This window comes from Dipteris shenzhenensis, chromosome 24 (genome assembly GCF_047967505.1).
Source record: "Dipteris shenzhenensis isolate YYH24624 ecotype China chromosome 24, Dip_SZ_1.0, whole genome shotgun sequence".
NCBI classification, from domain to species: Eukaryota; Viridiplantae; Streptophyta; class Polypodiopsida; order Gleicheniales; family Dipteridaceae; genus Dipteris; species Dipteris shenzhenensis.
In genome coordinates, this window is record NC_141619.1 from 44,062,470 (window position 1) to 44,084,400 (window position 21,931).

The 21,931-nt window shown below is 39.4% G+C and overlaps 1 pseudogene across 1 annotated transcript in view; it reads left to right on the plus strand.

The window, feature by feature from the left end:
• LOC147886641 (uncharacterized) overlaps positions 1 to 19,433 on the plus strand; it is a 54,187-nt pseudogene extending 34,754 nt beyond the window's left edge. The window contains exon 6 of the transcript XR_015543335.1: positions 18,792 to 19,433. The product of XR_015543335.1 is annotated as an uncharacterized LOC147886641 (transcript). The remainder of the gene's footprint in view (positions 1 to 18,791) is intronic.
• Positions 19,434 to 21,931: the final 2,498 nt, after the last annotated feature.

Sequence of the window (21,931 nt, forward strand, 5' to 3'; positions counted from 1 at the left end):
ATACACCATTTGTATGGAAAAAAGCATACAAAACATTATCTTATGCACCTGAATCTCGTTCAAAGTCATCAGATTCATGTAATGTATTTGTGCTTGATGGGTCAAGTCTTGCCAAATGATGTTTAATATGGACATGACTTGGATAAGGGATTGTGATACATTTTTCAACATTGTATCCATGCTTCTTTTTAAAACTTCGTGTCCACGATTTCCAGCAATGAATAATGCTACTGACTTCCACCTCTGTTAATCCCTCATTATTTGGAATCCATTCACGTTTCTTTTGCAAGCATCCCTCATAGAGTTGTTTTATTGTATATCTTCTCGGGAGATTTTTCAATGGCTTTGGTTCATACCATAAAGCTGTAAATGTTATAGGAGTTCCCTTGTCATCCCTTTCTATCTTAGCAACCTTTGCAACCCAAATTGGGCCACCTTGGTCATCCAACTCTGAAATTTGATTAGATGCCCAAACTGTAACAAATAGGCCCTCTTCAATCTCATTAGATGGTATAAACTCTGGTAAGGGTTTGTCTCCCTTCTTGCCACAATAATTTCGAGCTAAAGGGCATTCCTCTGCTTCCAACATTTCTACTAACATATTTATATCCAAAGGAAAACTTGGTGACCTAGCTTGTTCCAACCAAAAGGATTCACAGTATTCAATGCTCATTAAGTTTTCTTGTCTTTCTAAAGATTGGATAAGTGCTTCAGTTGATTTAATTGTCTCCAAATTCTTAGTTGATTGCTCAGGATATTTTTGCATCATACTTTGAAGATGTTTAATGAAGGCTTTCAAGCCTTTCATTTCATCTATGTCAAGTGATTTGTTTTTTGCAAGAACAAATCTAGTTTCCTCCAATGGAATTATTCATTGTAATAAAGCATATGACTCACTCAAATGATCTCCATCTACTGAGTAGTGCTTCCACTGCATCACTGGAATATTGTTATGCATGTGAAACCGAAAGTAGTGTGGATTGTGTGTCCTATTAGGGCATCATCTCTTCTTTGTAAATGTGGCTCTATGAATGCTCTCCAATCTACCATCCTCTCTAAGATAGCCACTTCTGATTCTTCCTTGCGAGAACCTCCAATTTTTTTCCCAATTCGAAATAGCATATCCTCCATTGTCAAAACATCCATTGCCTTCAACTCACCAGAGATAACACTGAAGATTTGATCTATGTCTTCATGTGTATGGCCGACAAGAAGAAAACCAACTTCCACTTCTTCAAATATTTTCAAACCAACTAGCATAGAGCATAAAGCAAATATATATTTATTCTTGTTCTCTCTCCAACAATTATCAGCTTGTATTCGCAATGTGTTAGGTAAACATCAGTGAGCATCTCTGACCTTTCTTATTGCTTTCATGATTGATGTAACAACCTGGTTACTATCATGGTCATGCAAACTATCAATCCATACATCACAAAAGATTCGGTATCCATGTACTAATACTCCACACAAGTGTGTTTTTAGTCCACATTTGCCCTCCAATGCCGATGGGATACGTCTATATCGTGGCAAAGTGGTTGTATTTTGGTCCATGCCATCAATGGTGATGCACATGGACTTTTCGACATGTGAAATAGCTTCCTCTCTCCAAGAAGCATACAACTTTCGAGCATCCTGCACATGACGTAAATGGATTGATCGCCATTTAATATATCTTCCTTGCTACTGCTCACATTTACTATGTTCAATGGCATTTTTTAATTCATCACATGTCTTACATTTTGACATCCTTTGCTTTGATGGTGTCTTGACATGGCAAAAATCTCTACGCCAAATTTTGTACAAGGTTGATTGTGAAATCATGCTCTCGTCTCTGTCTTGTAAAGTTTTATTGACAGTTTCTAGGACGACCTTCTTTGTCATTCCCAAAGGAAGATGTTGTTGGCATTTGACACGTCCATCTAGCATTGTTTGTTGAAGATGAGGCTGCAATAATGCATGGTCTTCAAGAACTTGCTTTAATGTTGCGGTTGCATTTATAGTGCTTCCATGGCATTTAAGCTTGTAGGTATTTCCATGAATTGTATGAACCACTTTTTCTTTCACCTCTGCCCAGATGGTCTAGTATGTGCCATGTGATAGTCCAGTTAACCATTGATATCCTCGATTACAAATGGGTCTCCCATTAACCATGGGTTTCAATCTAGGTTTATAGTGTCTTGTGCTCAAATCTTGGATAGTGCCTTGATGAACAAAGCATGAAAACTCTTGAAGAAGATAGTTATGTCTATTAGGCACTGTCTTACTCCAAATACCAAGGCGTATGGCTGCACAATCATCTTTCCCAACTTTTCTAATGCAAAGTCTCTTGCAACAAACTCGCATAAGCATCCTTTCCATATTCTCCTCGGATAGCATTACATGTCTCTTTGGTTCTGGAATTGATGCCATGATTCTTCGCCTCTTCACACTCACATACTTTCTTTTTGTAAATAGTGTCTTGTGTTTTCTAGTTGTAAGACCATCAAACCTCGAATCCATATCCCTTGAATCTTTATCTTTATAATCAAATGCTATGTGGGCTTGAGAATTATTTGATAACTTGTAATATCTTGGAAATGGCAATCTAGTAGACATGTTCATTGATGTCAATTTGTTGCCAATGAAGTGCCAATGCCTCTTGAATTTTGTGATTGAACTATTTCTCCTTCGTAACTCAAGATTCTCCCATCTATATTCTCTAGCATGCTAGCAACAATATTACGAACAACATGACAAGTCTCATATTCTCTGCCCCTTTTGCCTTGTGTTCGAATGGTAACATCATGATCATTGTCACTAATATCATCAATTCCTGTTATTGCATCACTTATCCCATCGATCTTTGCATGTATTTTTCTTTGTGGTCCCATCTTATTATTCTCAACACAAGACAAGTCTTCTATATCAGTAAGCATGTTTGAGTCACTTGCAATAGAAGACAAGTCTTCTATACTAGTGAGCATGTTCGAGTCACTTGCAACACAGGACAAGTCTTCTATATCAGTGAGCCTGTTCGAGTCACTTGCAACACATGACAAGTCTTCTATACCAGTGAGCCTGTTCGAGTCACTTGCAACACAAGACAAGTCTTCTATACTAGTGAGTATATTTGAGTCACTTGCAACACAAGAAACCTTTTCTACATCAACATATGTTACTATAATGTCCTCAATACCTGTGAGCATGCCACTATGATACTCTTGATTACTACTATAGCTTCTTATCAATTTGGATCCCATTTGTGTTATAGTCTTTTTCTTTTGATAATATTCTGTTGTGTCTTCCATGACATTGAAGGAAATTGTCTTGGGCAAACTTGATTTCAAGAAAGCTAACCCGCATTTACAAGTACTATGAACTTGTAGTTGAGACGTAGTATTATGGACATCTAAATGTGAAGTACTATCCATTGCATTTTGAATGACACCTGCACTAGTCAACTTAATTATCTCCACTATATAGAGAAAACTCTGAGCATAGCCCTTAAAGTTGCCAATTGCTAAAACTTCTCCTGAGCAAGATAACATCTCTACTTTTTCCCCCTAAAAATAAGTTTTCTTGATATCTTGAAAGTATGTCTTTGGAACAATTTCGTCTTGGTCCCAGAGTGTTCTATGTGCTTGCATATCAAATATGTCACATTGTAAGATATCTCCCAATGTTTCAAAGTCTCCATGTGGATATTTTAAATGTACTTCAGGATTTACAATGTTGGTGATTATCACTACACATCTTCTCTCACCACAACATTGGAAATGACACACATTCATAGGATCAAGACTATGAATTCATCCAAAAGCCACCACTTCATTCTTCTTATATAACACCACATCCATACCCTCTGTTAGGGTGAATACCTATTTTATGTACAAAAATAGATTAGCAACTCAAAATGAACATAATAAATAATCATTGAGCTTATTATTACTTAATAACTTCTATATCAAAACTAGCAGAGAAGGCATTAAACCTAAACCCTACATCCTAAACTTTAAATAATTAATACCAAAACATCTTAATCACCGTAAATCCTAAACTTTAAACATTTAATTCCTAAACCCTAAACCCTAAATCCTAAACTCCTAAACCTTAAACCCTAAACTCTAAATCCTAAACCCTAAATCTTAAATCCTAAACCCTAAATTCTAAACCCTAAATCCTAACCCTAGAATACAACCAAAATTTAATGAATTTTTTTAATTTGTGCAACAGGTTGGATATATCCCCCAACCTATTGCTTGAGCAACAGGTTGGGGGATATATCCAACCTATTGCACAAATCAAGAATTTTTCTTATTTGTGCAACAATTTGATATACAGTTGGGGAATATATCCAACCTGTTGCATAACTCAAGAATTTTCTTGACTTGTGCAAGGTTGGATATACCCCCAACCTATTGCTCAAGCAACAGGTTGGGGGCTATATCCAACCTGTTGCATAGAATTTTCTTGATTTGTGCAACAGGTTGGATATACCCCCAACCTGTTGCTTGAGCAATAGGTTGGATATACCCCCCAACCTGTTGGTTGAGCAACAAGTTGGGGTCACCCCAATCGAGGCCTGTTGATGGATATATCCCCCAACCTATTGCTTGAGCAACAAGTTGGGGGGTATATCCAATCTGTTGCACAAATGAAGAAAATTCTCGATTTGTGCAACAGGTTGGATATACCCCCAACCTGTTGCTTGAGCAATAGGTTGGGGAGGTATATCCAACCTGTTGCACAAATCAAGAAAATTTATTGATTTTTGCAATAGGTTGAGTGCAACATTAACCTATTCCACTTGCAACAGTTTGGGGGATATATCAAACCTATTGCACAAATTGAAAAAAATGATTAAATTTTGATTGTATTTTAGGGTTAGGGTTTAGGGTTTAGTATTTACGGTTAAGGATTTAGGGCTTAGGAATTAAATTTTGTTCTTGAAAATGTAAGAAGAAATGAAATTAAATATTTTCTTCTATTCAAATCATGTGACAGTCACATATATCATTGAGTGACACCCCCCCCCCTCAATATTTATGGATACCATATATCCATGTTCAACCAACCCAGAAAATGGAACCCAAAAAACACTAAACTAAGAGAAAAAATGGGTTTTTGAGGTCCATATTTGAAAAGAAAATATTAGATCTTGGACTTGAAATGTTTATTTTTTTGTCCTAATGATGAAAAACCACTTTTTGACTCCATATTTGAAAAAAAAAATATTTTTAATAATATTTTTTGTATTATTTTACAAATGTAAATCCTTGACTTGAAAGGGTTATTTATGTCGACCTTATTATCTTAGAATATATCCAAATCCTTAACCCTAATCTCTCATTTTTAACTATTCCCTAGAACCTGAAGCTTCCTCCTCCCAACTTTGATAGCCTCCAAAATCCATCATTGAAGCCAGGATGGCAACCAACCCCAAAAATCGAGTGGAATATTAAGATTATTTTTCAAGGCTTTTTCATTTCAACAAAACTTATAGTTTTAAAAAAATGCTCAAAAATTTTGTTTCTATACAAAATTTTTGAAAGCCTTCATGCTAATCCAAACCTTGAGATTGGATTAGCATGAAGTTGTATGTTAATACGATCCTTGGTGTTTTTCTCTCACCCCTGGGTTTACCAGTTTACCCAATGCTTGGATGCAAACAATGCTAATTCTTGGGTGGAAGTTGCATACTCTTGCACTCTAGGGTTGCTTGGTATGCCAGAGTTGGATGTTGAGAACTAACATGGGGGAAGGGGGGTTTGTGCCACATGAGGATGTATGTTAATCCAACCCTATTGGAACATGGGGGAGAATAGATGCATTGTGGCAAGAGCAGTGAGAACACAAAAGATGTAGCAATGGGTGTTCTATTCATTGTTGTGAGACAGAAGTCCCTCTTTTATAGAAATGGAGAGAGGGTGGCCTAAATCAATGGCACCTCTCCTACATCAATGGAGGTAGATCCTAAATCATAAGAACTCCACAATCATAGGCACCATCCCATGTGGGGGCCTTTGCATTACATCATCACCTTTGTCATGGCGTATGGCACTAAGTGTGCCTCTTCTACACACACACACACAACCATATGACTGCTAGTGGATGCACACATGCTCCTAGCAAGCCCTTGATCACACATATCCTAACATACCCCCCCTCAAGGGTTTGCCTCTTGCTATGTCAAGGATTCATCTAGTAACGTAGTTTCTCATGCCATCTTATGGTGGTCAAGGATAAATTGGCTTGCCATCGATGCTACGAATGTGTTGAAAAGTGTTTTTACTGAAGTTGAGCTAGTTGCCTTTGTTGTATCCTCCTCACCCTTATCTAGAATCTTTTCATTCATAATTTATGAGCTTGTGGTAGCACCTCGTATGATGATTGACGAAAATATTGAATCAGCAGATCGCACAACAATGCTCAATTGAAGGACAAATGAGATTTGGAACTGAATTTTCAATTTAGGTGCATGCAAATTTAAACGTCTTGCAAATTGTCAGTTCTTTGAATGTGGTGATACACCCCTATGTTTATCTTGGATATTGCTCCAACTAGGATTTTTGGCTACATTTCATTTGATTGATCCACTGGCTCCTAAAGATCTATAAAGGGCTTCATGAGGAACCCATTTATTGGCAAACTTCCATGTAAATCTACGATTCAAAACATCCCTTATTTCAGATCTTGCAGAATCCGATATGGTCCTTTATACCAAAGCTTGAGTTTTCTTGGAAACCTCCCCGACTCTGATTATAAACTAGCACCAAGTCACATTTCTTGGAAATCTTAAATTTGATGTTCTAGTTCACCCATGCTCTTCTGTATTCTTGGATCACCTACGTAATATACTAACTCCAGATTTGGTCTTCTTCTAAATGGAGTAATTTGATATTCCTAGAACTGAATATAATTCTCTAGACTCATCTTTTCTAATACAATATGTAAATTTGAATAGATGAAATCCATTGGTACAATAGCTTTCACCCCTTAAACCAATTGGAATGGAGTCATTCTGGTGGCGATCTTGAAACAGGTTCTATATGCCAAGGTGGTGACCTTGAAATCCATTTCTGTGTCCCAATGCCTTATGTTCATCGTCAACTTTATGATCCTAGTCATTTCTACCAACCAGTTTGCCTCAGATGATATATCGTAGACATTTTATGAATTAAAATATGCAAATCTGTAAGAATTCAATAGGGCATCCAAAATGTGTGATTATGTTCCTATACGAAAACTTTGCAGTACTCGATGCAAAATCATATCGTAATATATGGGCCTCAACCCACATCATGGAATAATCCAAAGCCATCATGACATACTTGTTGCCATTATGCTAGGTATCTAGTTTGATTGGAACCATTAAATCCAGGCCCCATTTTTGAAATGGCTCCAAGGGTAGAATCGGATTCAGTGGCATTCTGCTTGCATTTCCTGGCCGGCCATCACTTTGATAGTACCAGCAATATTTTGCAAATTCATGTGCATTTTTTATTACATTGGCTTAAAAGTGACCACCAGATACACCTTGATGAGATTCCATCAAAACGACATTTTGGTAATGATCCGATCTGCATCTGCACGCCACTTGATCCACACCACATTGGCACAACATCCCTACAATTTCCACGAAAGGTTTGCTTCTTAGTTCCATCCATTTTATTTTATACAAAGTCATATCCTTCAGAAACACACCATCCTTCAACAATTATACCATCCAATCATACTAATACATGCCACAGATTGAATAGGGATGCATCCACTAAATCATCAGGAATGCCTTCCAATGGGATCTCATCTAAGTCTACTCACCTTAAATAATCCATGACCAAATGTTGAATTCTAGGCATATTCCTACAGTAGTAGTATCCATCTACTGTTAGGTATGCTTTGTTCACAAAAATAAGCAAAGCTTGATTATCCACATGAAACACTACCTTTTTGTCAAATAGTAATGACAAAACTTACATAGTGAATAAATCATGTTGATGCACCTCTCTTTGTCATGGAGTAATTTAGTTCTACACTAGTCAACATATGGCTTGCATAGTACACCATCTAGTACTAACCTTTTTGCCTCTTTTGCAAAAAAAAAGGCCCAATAGCTATATCTATGACATCCATAAATATGTGAAATATAGAATCCAATTTGGTGGCTATAAAATCAAGCTACGACCAATATCTTCTTGAGCATCTGAAATGCTATTTCTTGCTTAGCCTCCTAGACAAATGAAACATCATGTTTGGCTAACCGAGTGAGTGGCTGGTAAATGTATGACATACCATTGGAATTGGTTGTGGCACTTCAATTGGCCCACAAAGTCAGTGAAAAATAAATTTTGAGACTTGCCATTGGAAGCCCATGATTTGATCTTTGAGTTTCAATTAGAGATTGATTCGAGTGGGTTATGGAATCATGAGGACATCGTTGCAGCAACACTGATGCAAAATTTTGGCCTCAAGTTACTCGGCAAACTCGAGTGAAGTCTAAGTCCCAAGCATGGGTGATCTGAGTGCCACCATTGAGAAGCCAAGAAACACAACTCTAAATCAGGACAAATGAGAATTGGCCATGCGAAGAGGCCAATATATGGTAGTAGTTTTAAAGGATTCCGAGACTAGTTTGGAAGGCAGTTCTCAAAACAATTAGTTTAGAGCTCTGGGTTATTTAAGTGTTAAGTATGATGTAGAGTGGGATTTTTTCTTGCCCTCTAGTTGGTTTGTAATTAAAGGATCTCTATTTCTTAGAGTGAGTGTAGTGCCTCAAGCTGAGCGAGCATTTGTGTCACCAATTGTGTGAGTGGACTGTAGATATGATTGTTTAACAGCCCGAGGCCTTTTGATAATACAAGTATTGTTTTGGTTCTTGCAATGACTTTTATTTCCTTACACATGCTCATACCCATCTTCGTACGGTTTTGCCCATGCACCGTAAACCTCCCTCCTCTCATATTAGTTCTCCACACTCAAGCATTGACTAAGCCCTACATATCAACTCTAGAAACCCTAAGAGTGTAAGAGTTTGCAATGGGCCACCTAAACATTAGCACTATTTTCATCCCAGGATTTGGTTAACAAGTCAATCGATGGAGTGAGAGAAAAACAACAAGGATTTGTTGGGATATGTGTGATCAAGGGCTTGCTAGGAGCATGTGTGCATTCACTAGCAGTCATATGGTTGTGTGTGTGTGTGTGTGTGTAGAAGAGGCACACTTAGTGCCATAGGCCATGACACATGTGATGATGTAATGCAAAGGCCCCCACATGGGGTGGTTCCTATGATTGTGGAGTTCCTATGATTTAGGAGCTATCTCCATTGATGTAGGAGAGGTGCCATTGATTTAGGCCACCCTCTCTCCATTCCTATAAAAGAGGGACTTCCCTCTCACAATGAATAGAACACCCATTGCTACATCTTTTGTGTTCTCACTCCTCTTGCCACAATGCATCTCTTCTCCCCCATGTTCCAACATTTGGTATCAAAGCCTCCTTGAGTCCCCAGCCCATTGAAGCTTCAGTATGCCACCTCATCATCTTCTTCTCCACCCTCCATCTTCTTCTTCATTTCTACCCTCTTTCTCTCCAAATTTTGCTTAGCTCCATTCTTCTCCATTAAGCGACCATTCCCAGAGCCCTCTGAGCTGAAGTTTCCTCTACTTGGGGCACACCTTTAACACCGAGCAATTAGAGAGAGAGACCCTCTACAACCTATGCCAACACAATCTCTGCTCGCCAAACTTTCAATCAATTCTACCTATTGATGCAATATTTTGCCAATTCCTATTAGCCATGGGTGGGCGACACTATGAGCTTGCTACTCATGAAATTTGAGCTCAAATGCTTGCTGGAATAAGGAGAAACAAGCAAAATACAAATCCGAGAAGGCGCTACTATCATGAGCAACGCTGTGCGTTTTTTTGGCAACCCTCTTTGCTAGAAGTATTCCACAGTAAGAGCTTTTATTTGCCTTTGAAAGCCCTCTTAATGCTTTTATCTTCAGCTTCAATTGCACCCTCCAATTTCAGACTACTCAATTTGGGGGTAACAGTGATATTTGCTTCTAAGATAAACCATTGAATATGATTAAGTGCTAAAAAGTTTCATTATTATCTCAGTTATCTTTGGTATTTTGGATGTTTGACCATTAGAAGTGATCTGAGGCATTTTTAAGTCTTATCTTTGGAGCACTTTCCTGCAGTTTGACAGTTTTGGTAAATGCTCATGATGTATTTATGGTATATTTTGAATTGAATTCTATTTTGTGAAGGAATAGACACTACCTTGTAAGAGGTAAGACCTTCATAATGGCTAACATGAGTAAGATAGATGGTCATTCTTTCCATACTTGGCAAACCAAGGTCAAGTTCATGAAGAAAGGTCTATAGAATATTGCTTGTGGAAAGAAGAAGAAACCTTCAACAAGAAAAGATGAAATAGCATGGACAGTGAAAGATGAAAAGGCTCTAGCAATTATTGCTTTGAGTCTTATTGATGAATATACTCATCACATTGATGGGAAGGACACTTCACATGATGCATGGAAGACACTTGACAAGATATTTGGTACCAAAGGTAAGCACTCAAAGATGAAGATACTTATTCACAAAATATTAGAATGCTTTTGTGGAAAGACCAGCCACATAGAGGAAGAGCTTGAAGACAAGAAGAAGATCAAGGAGAACAAGCAAAAGAACTACATCAACAAAGGTTTCAACAATGGCTCCTACTACAACTCCGAAGAGAATGAAGCATATCTTGCTAAAGGAAGGACTCCATCAACAAATGAAGAATCAAACTTTGTGGTAGAAGATAAAGACTATGCCTTTTGAGCACTTTGTCTTTTGAACTTTATTTATCATCACTTGGTCAAATTTTGATGTTCTCTACTTGGAATAGTACTCCAAAAAGAATTTTATGTGTTTTGTCTTTTGTAAATCACCTCTGGTCACCATATGATGTTGGCCATGTGATATGTGTTTACCCCCATGGTACCTCTTGCAGACATGAGAAACTAGGTCCACACAAAGGCCTAAGATTCATCCTTGTGCATGCAAGGGAGATAACCATTTTGGGGGGGTCTATCCCATTTTTGTAAACCTTAACCCTTGGACACCTTTGCTAGCATGAGATCCTAGCCATATATTTATCCTTGACCACCATAAGATGGCATGAGAAACTACGTGACTAGATGAATCCCACACATAGCAAGAGGCACACCCTTGAGGGGGGGTATGTTAGGATATGTGTGATCAAGGGCTTGCTAGGAGTATGTGTGCATCCACTAGCAGTCATATGGTTGTGTGTGTGTGTGTAGAAGAGGCACACTTTTAGTGCATACGCCATGACAAAGGTGATGATGTAATCAAAGGCCCCCACATGGGATGGTGCCTATGATTGTGGAGTTCTTATGATTTAGGATCTACCTCCATTGATGTAGGAGAGGTGCCATTGATTTAGGCCACCCTCTCTCCATTTCTATAAAAGAGGGACTTCCGTCTCACAACAATGAATAGAACACCCATTGCTACATCTTTTGTGTTCTCACTCCTCTTGCCACAATGCATCTATTCTCCCCCATGTTCCAATAGGGTTGGATTAACATTCATCCTCATGTGGCACAAACCCCCCTTCCCCCATGTTAGTTCTCAACATCCAACTCTGGACTCAAGAGTAAGCCTTACATACCAAGCAACCCTAGAGTGCAAGAATGTGCAACTTCCACCCAAGAATTAGCATTGTTTGCATCCAAGCATTGGGTAAACTGGTAAACCCAGGGGTGAGAGAAAAACACCAAGGATCGTATTAACATACAACTTCATGCTAATCCAATCTCAAGGTTTGGATTAGCATGAAGGCTTTCAAAAAGTTTGTATAGAAACAAAATTTTTGAGCATTTTTTTAAAACTATAAGTTTTGTTGAAATGAAAAAGCCTTGAAAAATAATCTTAATATTCCACTCGATTTTTGGGGTTGGTTGCCATCCTGGCTTCAATGATGGATTTTGGAGGCTATCAAAGTTGGGAGGAGGAAGCTTCAGGTTCTAGGGAATAGTTAAAAATGAGAGATTAGGGTTAAAGATTTGGATATATTCTAAGATAATAAGGTCGACATAAATAACCCTTTCAAGTCAAGGATTTACATTTGTAAAATAATACAAAAAATATTATTAAAAATATATTTTTTTTCAAATATGGAGTCAAAAAGCCGTTTTTCATCATTAGGACAAAAAAATAAACATTTCAAGTCCAAGGTCTAATATTTTCTTTTCAAATATGGACCTCAAAAACCCATTTTTTTCTCTTAGTTTAGTGTTTTTTAAGTTCCATTTTCTGGGTTGGCTAAGCATGGATATATGGTATCCATAAATATTGAGGAGGGGGGGGGGTGTCACTCAATGATATATGTGACTGTCACATGATTTGAATAGAAGAAAATATTCAATTTCATTTCTTCTTATATTTAGGGTTAAGGTTTATGCCTCGAAGTCTAGATAGGTCAATAGTTCTATCTCCTAAGGAGCACACCCCTCAGAGGAAATGAGGCATTACTTCATCATCATGCCCAAAGTAACTTTACTTCAGATCGAATCCTAGATCACACGTTAGCATGGCCTTGGATTTGGTTAAAGCCTAGGCCCTTGTTATGTAACACCTATTGCAGCCATTGTATGCCCTTCTCCCCTCTTCCAAGGCTTGTGCAATAATTTCGAATGCTGCCTACAAGGAAAACGTCTTCATGTGTACTCAGATTGCCCATGTGTGGCCTTTCTATGACCCACATGACCTCTCTTTGACCCCTAACATGTTGTTGCTACTAGTACACCTCCCGCATGTCCTCATTTGGGGGGTCACAATTGGGGAGGTGACGCTTAAAATAAACGTCCCCTCTCAGTGACCAAGCATGGGCCAACACCCATGCATTGCTACAGATGCTCCATCAACTTCCATAAAGAAGCCCTAACCATAGGCATCTCATTGCTTAGGTTGTTACTTGATTATGGATGGTGCTACCAAGAAAGAAAGAAAGTTTATTAAAATCTTGAGACTCGAAAAAAATCAATAAAATAAAAGTTGAGGGCGAGGCGAGCACCCATACCCAAGGTTGATGTCTGCGATGAGGAGAAAGCAAATACATCGCATTGTTGCTTCGCGCGAGAGGGACAACCCAAAAGAGGAAAAACATCAAAGGATCTACTAATCAGTTAGCCATCCATCCAAGTGACTGGGCCTATGTATGCTACCTGTTGGACCAACTCTACTGGATGATTGAGGAGAGACAAGAGGATCATGTTTGACCATGGCTCTTGATCTAGTGCTGAGGCTAATGTTGAGAAAGAAGATCAGTGATGGATTGTTTGCTGATGCTCGGCCTATCAAGATCATGTAAAGTTCAATCCACTCAAGCATTTAGGACTGATGGAGTTTCTTTCTAGAACGCCTGGACAATTTGGGGGGAAGTAATGTAGTTGCAACTTGCAGAAGGCAATCTGAAGGCATGGCCCATGTGGGATAAAGGCAAGAACACTATTGCAGGCATGGCAGAAAGGGATTTGGAACTTCTTGAAGAGGGCCTCATACCAATGTTATGAGAATCGGGATTATCCCATTATTTTTTTAATCTTTCAGTATTTAGTTGTGAGATCTAGTATTTTGTCACATAGTTGATGCAATGTGTGCTCGTTGTTCATATGATTGTGTAGCAATGTGTGCAACACTTATGTGATGAGTGTGTAGCAGTGTATGCACCAATTATGCGACGAGGGATGGTATGTGTAGCAGTGTGTGCACCATCCGTATGCATGGTTGGATATATGGCTATGGATGTACGTGTGTAGCAATGTGTACACCAATTATGCAATGACGGCGGTATGTGTAGCAGTGTGCACCATCTGTATGATTTTATGAATGTGTAGCAGTATATGCACCATGCGATGGTATGTGTCACATGTGTGCACTATCCATCTATAATTTGTCGATTTTGCATTGGTTAAATTGCAGAAATATTGAATAATATTGGTGATTGATTCCAAGGTTTCTTATTTATTTATGGATGCGTGAATTCAGGGGAAGAGTAACTAATCGGGAGATGGCTATTGGTGGCAAGCATGATTCCCTATATTTTTGTGTGCGTAAGGCGCAACTAGTGATGCGGGGAATAAACAAGGCTTACTTCAAAAAGCCTAGTTTTTAGAATTGTAAATGCTCATGTACATATTTTAATTTTTGGAACATTAGAGGCTTAGCCTAAGCATATTAATTAAAGTGGGAAAAGAAAAGTCTAAATTTCTAGAAAAGGCAAGGTATTTTGGAAGGTGTGTGTGGCTTATCATAGGAGGTGGAAGCCGAGCACCACTCTTATGGGGGTGGATTGCACCTAGTGCACTTGTTATATTTTTTGTTTGTGAGTTTTGGAAGATCGTGCATATTATTTTTGTGTACAATTTTTGTTGTGTTTTTTATGATCTGCAGGTTCCACGAGTGATTCCCATTGTAGTGGTATAAGATCAAGTCTTCGTTGATCCATAGTACAGGAAGTGCACGGGCCTACAAGCAAATCAGGCACATACTATGGACAGAGGGAAAGCGTAAAAGAAAGCAAGGCAAGCTGCAATCCAAAATAGGAGAAGATGCAGGGAAAGTCACACCTAGTTGCACTTTGATACAAGCTCAGGGGCCTACAAGCAAATCAGGCATAAACTGTAGACAGAGGGAAGCACACGAGCCTGCAAGCAAATCAGGCACAGACTGCAGAGGATAGAGGGAAAGGGAAAAAGAAAGCGGGGCAAGCCGTTATCCAAATAGGAGAAGACACATGGAAAGTCACACCTAGTCGTACTTTGATACAAGCGCAAGGATGCAAAATTAAAAAAAAGCAGATGAGGAACAAAAAAAAGAGAATTTTCGGTTCCAAGAGAAGGTAACATAGCGCGGATAACAGTTGCAACATCATCGATCAGCCGAAGCTCCACCAAAGCGGCCGACAATACCAAATAAGGAACAAAAATAAAGGAAAACAATTTCACCAAAAGAAGGTAGCACAGCATGGAGAACAGTTGCAATGTTGCCGATCAGCCAAAGCTCCACCAAAGAGGTCGACCAAGGCAACGACCAAGGCATAGTCTATGGCATACCTGGCACCATTGTGGCTACTTGGAAACTTGCTCTCAAAACTTCCCAGGTAGGTCACCCATCCCGATATTGTTCTAACCCAAGCACGCTTAACAATTATGACTATCCACTAGATCATGTTGTTCTATACTCCATAGTTTCTGGCCATAAAGATCTTATTCTTGGGATGCCCTAGCACATCGATCACAATGCCAAACTTGACCCCAGAAAGTGTTGCATACATGGCAGTCGGCCTCATTAGGGTGTCGAAAAGCCAGCCCTTTGTTGGTGGATTGTGAAAGTGCGCTTGAAAGAATTGCCTCTCTAGTTGGGCCAAATCTCCCTATCCACGTGTGAGTCGTGCTATGGATGCATGAACCATCTTGAAAATTGACCTATGAAGACTACCTCCAAGTAATGGATTGTATGAAAGGTTGTACGGAGGTGTTTGCATGAGACCTGGAGGCTAGAATAGGCCTATAATAGAGGCAGATTTGCAGGGCAAGGATGTGCACTATTGTGGATAGATTTGGAGGGCTAGAAGACCAAGAAATAGGTTGGTTGGACAGGCTTAGGCCATTCAATGGAAGCGTGTCACTGGACCAAGCAAGGCTAGCCAACCCTCAAAGAATATGCCTCCACCAAGGGGGGATCCATGGACTTCAAAGTTGAGTAGCAGGGACTGATCGGGTCGAACCAATTCCCCCTACCAGTCGGCTAATTTGGGGGGCATGCAGCCCCTATAAAAGGGAGGCCCTTGGGCCTCATTTGATATTCATCAGAGTAACACCTAAGGGAGTAGTAGAGCATCACCATTGGGGCCTATATCTAGGAGGTCAATTGGGGGTTGAGGAGCTATAGACTTAGCTCTAGGATATCTTCTAGGGCAGTAAGGTATGGGGATCATGGACAAAGAGTCTACAAAAGCTCAGAGTGGAGCACGCGGGCTCAAGGATCTAGACATGCCAAGGTGATACTAATACAATAGTTTGGTAAGGTGAGAGGACCACGGTTTGTTGAGCCTCTCTTTTGTATTGTGTCCATTGATGAAGGACTGAAATATATCATTCTGTTGGTGCTATATCTTTCTTGGTTCACAGTCTATTTAGTAGCTTGCACAGACACTCATGGTGGTGAGGTACACATAAGGAAAGAAGTTCTTGATTCCATAGTTGAACACTTCTGCGTGTAATCCATGGGACACTCTTAAGCGCTCTGAGATACCCTCTGTATAGGTTCATTTCTAACATGGTATCAGATCCTTGATCGGAAGTTCACGGTAAGTGGAGCCTGAAGGCAAGGACCTTGCTAAAGGATGACCTTGATTCATTGCTTAGGGGAATCTACTTCAACATTTGAAGGATTTTACCCTTGCAAGTAGAAGGGAGGCTCAAGTTTAGACAAGTGTACAACACTCCTGCTTTATCTCATTTCAGTTCATTGTAATCAACAATCAAATCTTTAATTTGGTGACATGGGCAAGTTTGATGGGACTAATGACCCATTGTGGAGGATGAATGTTAGGATCCATTTAGTGTTGAGGAAGTCGTGGTAGATTGTGATGGGCAAGGAGCTTATACCTCAGCCCATGGTAACTCCACAACGATTGCTATGGCAGCGGACTCTATTGATAGATCCCATGTTGTTGAAAGCATGACATATAAGAGATCCAGAGGCATTAGCTATCATTGTGGGCACCACGGCGGATGCGATACTTCCTCAACTATAGGCGGCAAACTCTTCCTTCGCCATTTCGAGAGACATAAGATGATGTATCTTGGGGGAAATAGCACACTGCAATCATGCATCTAGTAGTTGAATCATATCCACATATGTCGTGCATGCTTCTCTCTTCGTACCACAGAGTGGTCTGAGGTGTGATCTGAAAAGGACAGCTACACCTCTAGAGCCCTGTATCCCACTATCTCTCCTCGTCTCCTTTCTATGGGCTGACTCCCAATTGTATATTGTCACTGTGGGGAGCATGGATGAGTTTTTCAAGTTAGTTTCATTAAGAAGCTAAATTTTTATATTGGTGTCGAAGGTTTGTATGTCGTAAAATAATTGTTTGAAACATTCGCTAGGATTTGAAACTTTTATGAAAAAAAATTTAAAGTTTCACCAAGATTTACATTTTTTCCATCAAAATTCAAAAGAAAATATATAAAACAGTACTACATTCTAGTAATAGTGTGAAACTAAAAAATAGATCTTGAAAACTTTCGCCAAGATTTTATATTAATATATAAGCATAGCTTTGATTAAAACATCCCTGGTGGGGAGCCCTCTCTCTGGGATAAATCACTGCTGGTTGTAGAAATGTGCAGCAAGATTGTGACTTATATCCCTTCTTGATTAAAGTCATGAAAATATTGATGGAATTTGTTTGTGTTTTGCAAACTAGATGTTGACGAAGATCCCCCCCACTCAATGTCTCCAAGATCATGTTTGAGCAGAGAGCTTCGATAGTCTTCATAATTAAGTAGCTTTGGGACCTTGTCATCCATGAAGACCAAAGTTTCTATTGTAGAGTCTTTAGACTTTAACAACAAGATATCCCTATACTCTTTGGGAAGGCATAAGGGTTGTAGGGCGACTAGGAACTAGGGCACATGATGCTTGGTCTCCATGTTGTCCACCATAGAACCATGGTACCTATGGCTTACAATGGGCTCCAAGCGATTCCCATTGTGAATTAGAGAAAAAATAATACTTCGCCATATATGGAGAATCCTTGGCCATATATGGTGACATCTTGGATATGATCTCCCTCCATTGTGAGGCTCATCTAGAACTAGGACTAAGCTTGTTAAGACCAAATATGTGGCGTACATTTGCTCTATTCTACAATGCCTAGACTGGTTGTTGAAACTGTTGCTTATCCTTGGGGGATAGGGTTGATGGCTGAGTATATCAAGGATGTTTCCATGAGACCTTCTTTGGACATACAAAATGATCATTGTTTGGATAACTTCCCACTAGCATATAGAGTCATCTAGAGACTCTTGATTTTGTTATGAACCTTTAGATTTGTTATACCAAATATGTCAAGTCATCTATGTGCTTTTGGGTGTGGTATCAAATGGTAATTGGAGGAACTTGTTTTGTATTGTATGATGTTGGAGGATTACTTTGAAGTCATTCATACTTGTGTGTCTATTGCAGGGTGCGATCTTTGGCAGACCGTGTTGTTTTCCGAGATGCCAATGTGAAAAATGGTATATTACTTGTAGCTCTCTCTCTTGGTCAAATCACTTAGTCATTGACATTAGAGCTTAAGGAGGATATAGGGTGTAATGGTTAATTTTACTTTTACAAGTTCTTAGTTTGTGTAGGCGTCTTTCTTCTCTTTTGAATCCTGTGTCTCAATATGACAGCAATCGTTTCTTTTGTGTTTTTTTGGCAGCAAATTTTACAAATGTCTGGCTCTGAATTCGATTGGTAAGTTGCCTCTTCTGGTTTTGTCGTCTGCGTCATTCTATGCTCATTTCACGGGTGATTGGTGTAGATTGCATCGTCTAGGATGCGAGACACGTAACAATTTGCATAGTTTGTATTTGACCTTCCAATCCTCTAACTTGGCTCAATCATTGGTCTTTAATGTTCTCTTCTTACTCATATATAACGCTTGTCGAACTCTTCTTTTCATTTGTGTCAAGCTGTGGTTGCTTACCATTGTTCTTGAAAGAACAGGGGCAGACATCACGGGGGCTAACTTCACAGATGCAAAGCTCAGCGTTTGAAGATGTGCAAGAAAGCAAATGGCACAAACTCTGTCACAGATGTAGATACACGTGAGAGCTTATTTTGCTAGCTGTCTATTTGCAAGTAATTGATGTCAGAAGTCATTATAATTGCATTGAGGGTGCATCCAAAGTGGTGGTTCTCTTTAGAGAATGTGTTGCATTTTTTGACTAGTCCTTGTCTGCTATTTTTGAAGTTCCGGACTGACGACTTGTTTAATATATATTGTGGGTTGCTAAACAAAGAAGAAGGAAATACGCCTTCCCACTCTATTGTAAAATTGTAAATCTAACCAGTTCATCAATCATCAATCATCAATCAGGCTTCTCTCACGATATGAACAAGCGGCCACCTCTGCATAACTTTCCTACCCGATTGACCTGAGGTAGATTTGCGTTTTCTTAAACGGATTGATTTTTTCTGTCGATTGCTCCTGGCGGCCCTTCCCTCTGCAGTTTGATCATCAGGTGTCCTCTCTATTCCCTTCTGCTGTTTCGCATCTTGCTTTGCATTCCGAGTTGTGCATTTCCCTTTCTCTCACTGCTTCTCTTACTGTAGTTTTGTTCTGTGAGTTCTTTTGATTCCCATATGAGGATGTTCCTTATCCCTTCTCACCTTGAGACTACTCATCTAGCCCAGCATCGCAAAAATTTGGCAGGCCTTTCACCTATTTCACTTTGTCCCCTCTGTTTATTCTTACCTGAACTTTTTTGTACCTTCTGGTTGGGTGGGACAGTTAGGAATTCTGCAGCATCCTTCTGAGAAGGTCTCCCACCCCCAGAGGGAGCCACGTTCACTGAGGAGTTTTCTGGGCTAAAATGGAATTAGTCCAGCTTCAGGTCATTTAAGCCCTAGGAGAAGTTTATGTAGTGGATATTGTACTTCTCGAGGAGGGAGTATGTGGGTTCCTCTTGTCATCAAAAGAGCAGGCCAGGAGAACTATGAGGTCAGGAGAATCCCAAGGTTTAAGAAGGCTTGTATTCTTGATGGTCTAGATAATTGGAGTTTTGAACCAAATCAAAGTCTTACCAAGTCTAGTGACTCCTAATTTGTCAAATAGTAATGACAAAACTTACATAGTGAATAAATCATGTTGATGCACCTCTCTTTGTCATGGAGTAATTTAGTTCTACACTGGTCAACATATGGCTTGCATAGTACACCGTCTAGTACTAACCTTTTTGCCTCTTTTGCAAAAAAAAGGCCCAATAGCTATATCTATGGCATCCATAAATATGTGAAATATAGAATCCAATTTGGTGGCTATAAAATCAAGCTACGACCAATATCTTCTTGAGCATCTGAAATGCTATTTCTTGCTTAGCCTCCTAGACAAATGAAACATCATGTTTGGCTAACCGAGTGAGTGGTTGGTAAATGTATGATATACCACTGGAATTGGTTATGGCACTTCAATTGGCCCACAAAGTCAGTGCAAAATAAATTTTGAGACTTGCCATTGGAAGCCCATGATTTGATCTTTGAGTTTCAATTAGAGATTGATTCGAGTGGGTTATGGAATCATGAGGACATGGTCGCAGCAACACCGATGCAAAATTTTGGCCTCAAGTTACTCGGCAAACTCGAGTTAAGTCTAAGTCCCAAGCATGGGTGATCTGAGTGCCACCATTGAGAAGCCAAGAAACACAACTCTAAATCAGGACAAATAAGAATTGGCCATGCCAAGAGGCCAATATATGGTAGTAGTTTTGAAGGATCCCAAGACTGTTTAGAGCTCTGGGTTATTTAAGTATTAAGTATGATGTAGAGTGGGATTTTTGCTTACCCTCTAGTTGGTTTGTAATTAAAGGATCCCTATTTCTTAGAGTGAGTGTAGTGCCTCAAGCTGAGGGAGCATTTGTGTCACCAGTTGTGTGAGTGGACTGTAGATATGATTCTTTAACAGCCCGAGGCCTTTTGATAATACAAGTATTGGTTTGGTTCTTGCAATGACTTTTATTTCCTTACACATGCTCATACCCATCTTCGTACGGTTTTGCCCATGCACCGTAAACCTCCCTCCTCTCATATTAGTTCTCTACACTCAAGCATTGACTAAGCCCTACATATCAACTCAAGAAACCCTAGGAGTGTAAGAGTTTGCAATGGGCCACCTAAACATTCATAATGGCTAACATGAGTAAGAGAGATGGTCATTCTTTCCATACTTGGCAAACCAAGGTCAAGTTCATGAAGAAAGGTCTATAGAATATTGCTTGTGGAAAGAAGAAGAAACCTTCAACAAGAAAAGATGAAATAGCATGGACAGTGAAAGATGAAAAGGCTCTAGCAATTATTGCTTTGAGACTTATTGATGAATATACTCATCACATTGATGGGAAGGACACTTCACATGATGCATGGAAGACACTTGACAAGATATTTGGTACCAAAGGTAAGCACTCAAAGATGAAGATACTTATTCACAAAATATTAGAAGGCTTTTGTGGAAAGACCAGCCACATTGAGGAAGAGCTTGAAGACAAGAAGAAGATCAAGGAGAACAAGGAAAAGAACTACATCAACAAAGGTTTCAACAATGGCTCCTACTACAACTCCGAAGAGAATGAAGCATATCTTGCTGAAGGAAGGACTCCATCAACAACTGAAGAATCAAACTTTGTGGTAGAAGATAAAGACTATGCCTTTTGAGCACTTTGTCTTTTGAACTTTATTTATCATCACTTGGTCAAATTTTGACGTTCTCTACTTGGAATAGTACTCCAAAAAGAATGTTATGTGTTTTGTCTTTTGTAAATCACCTCTGGTCACCATATGATGTAGGCCATGTGATATGTGTTTATCCCCATGGTACCTCTTGCAGACATGAGAAACTAGGTCCACACAAAGGCCTAAGATTCATCCTTGTACATGCAAGGGAGATAACCATTTTTGGGGGGTCTATCCCATTTTTGTAAAACTTAACCCTTGGACACCTTTGCTAGCATGAGATCTTAGCCATATATTTATCCTTGACCACCATAAGATGGCATGAGAAACTACGTGACTAGATGAATCCTTGACATAGCAAGAGGCAAACCCTTGAGGGGGGGTATGTTAGGATATGTGTGATCAAGGGCTTGCTAGGA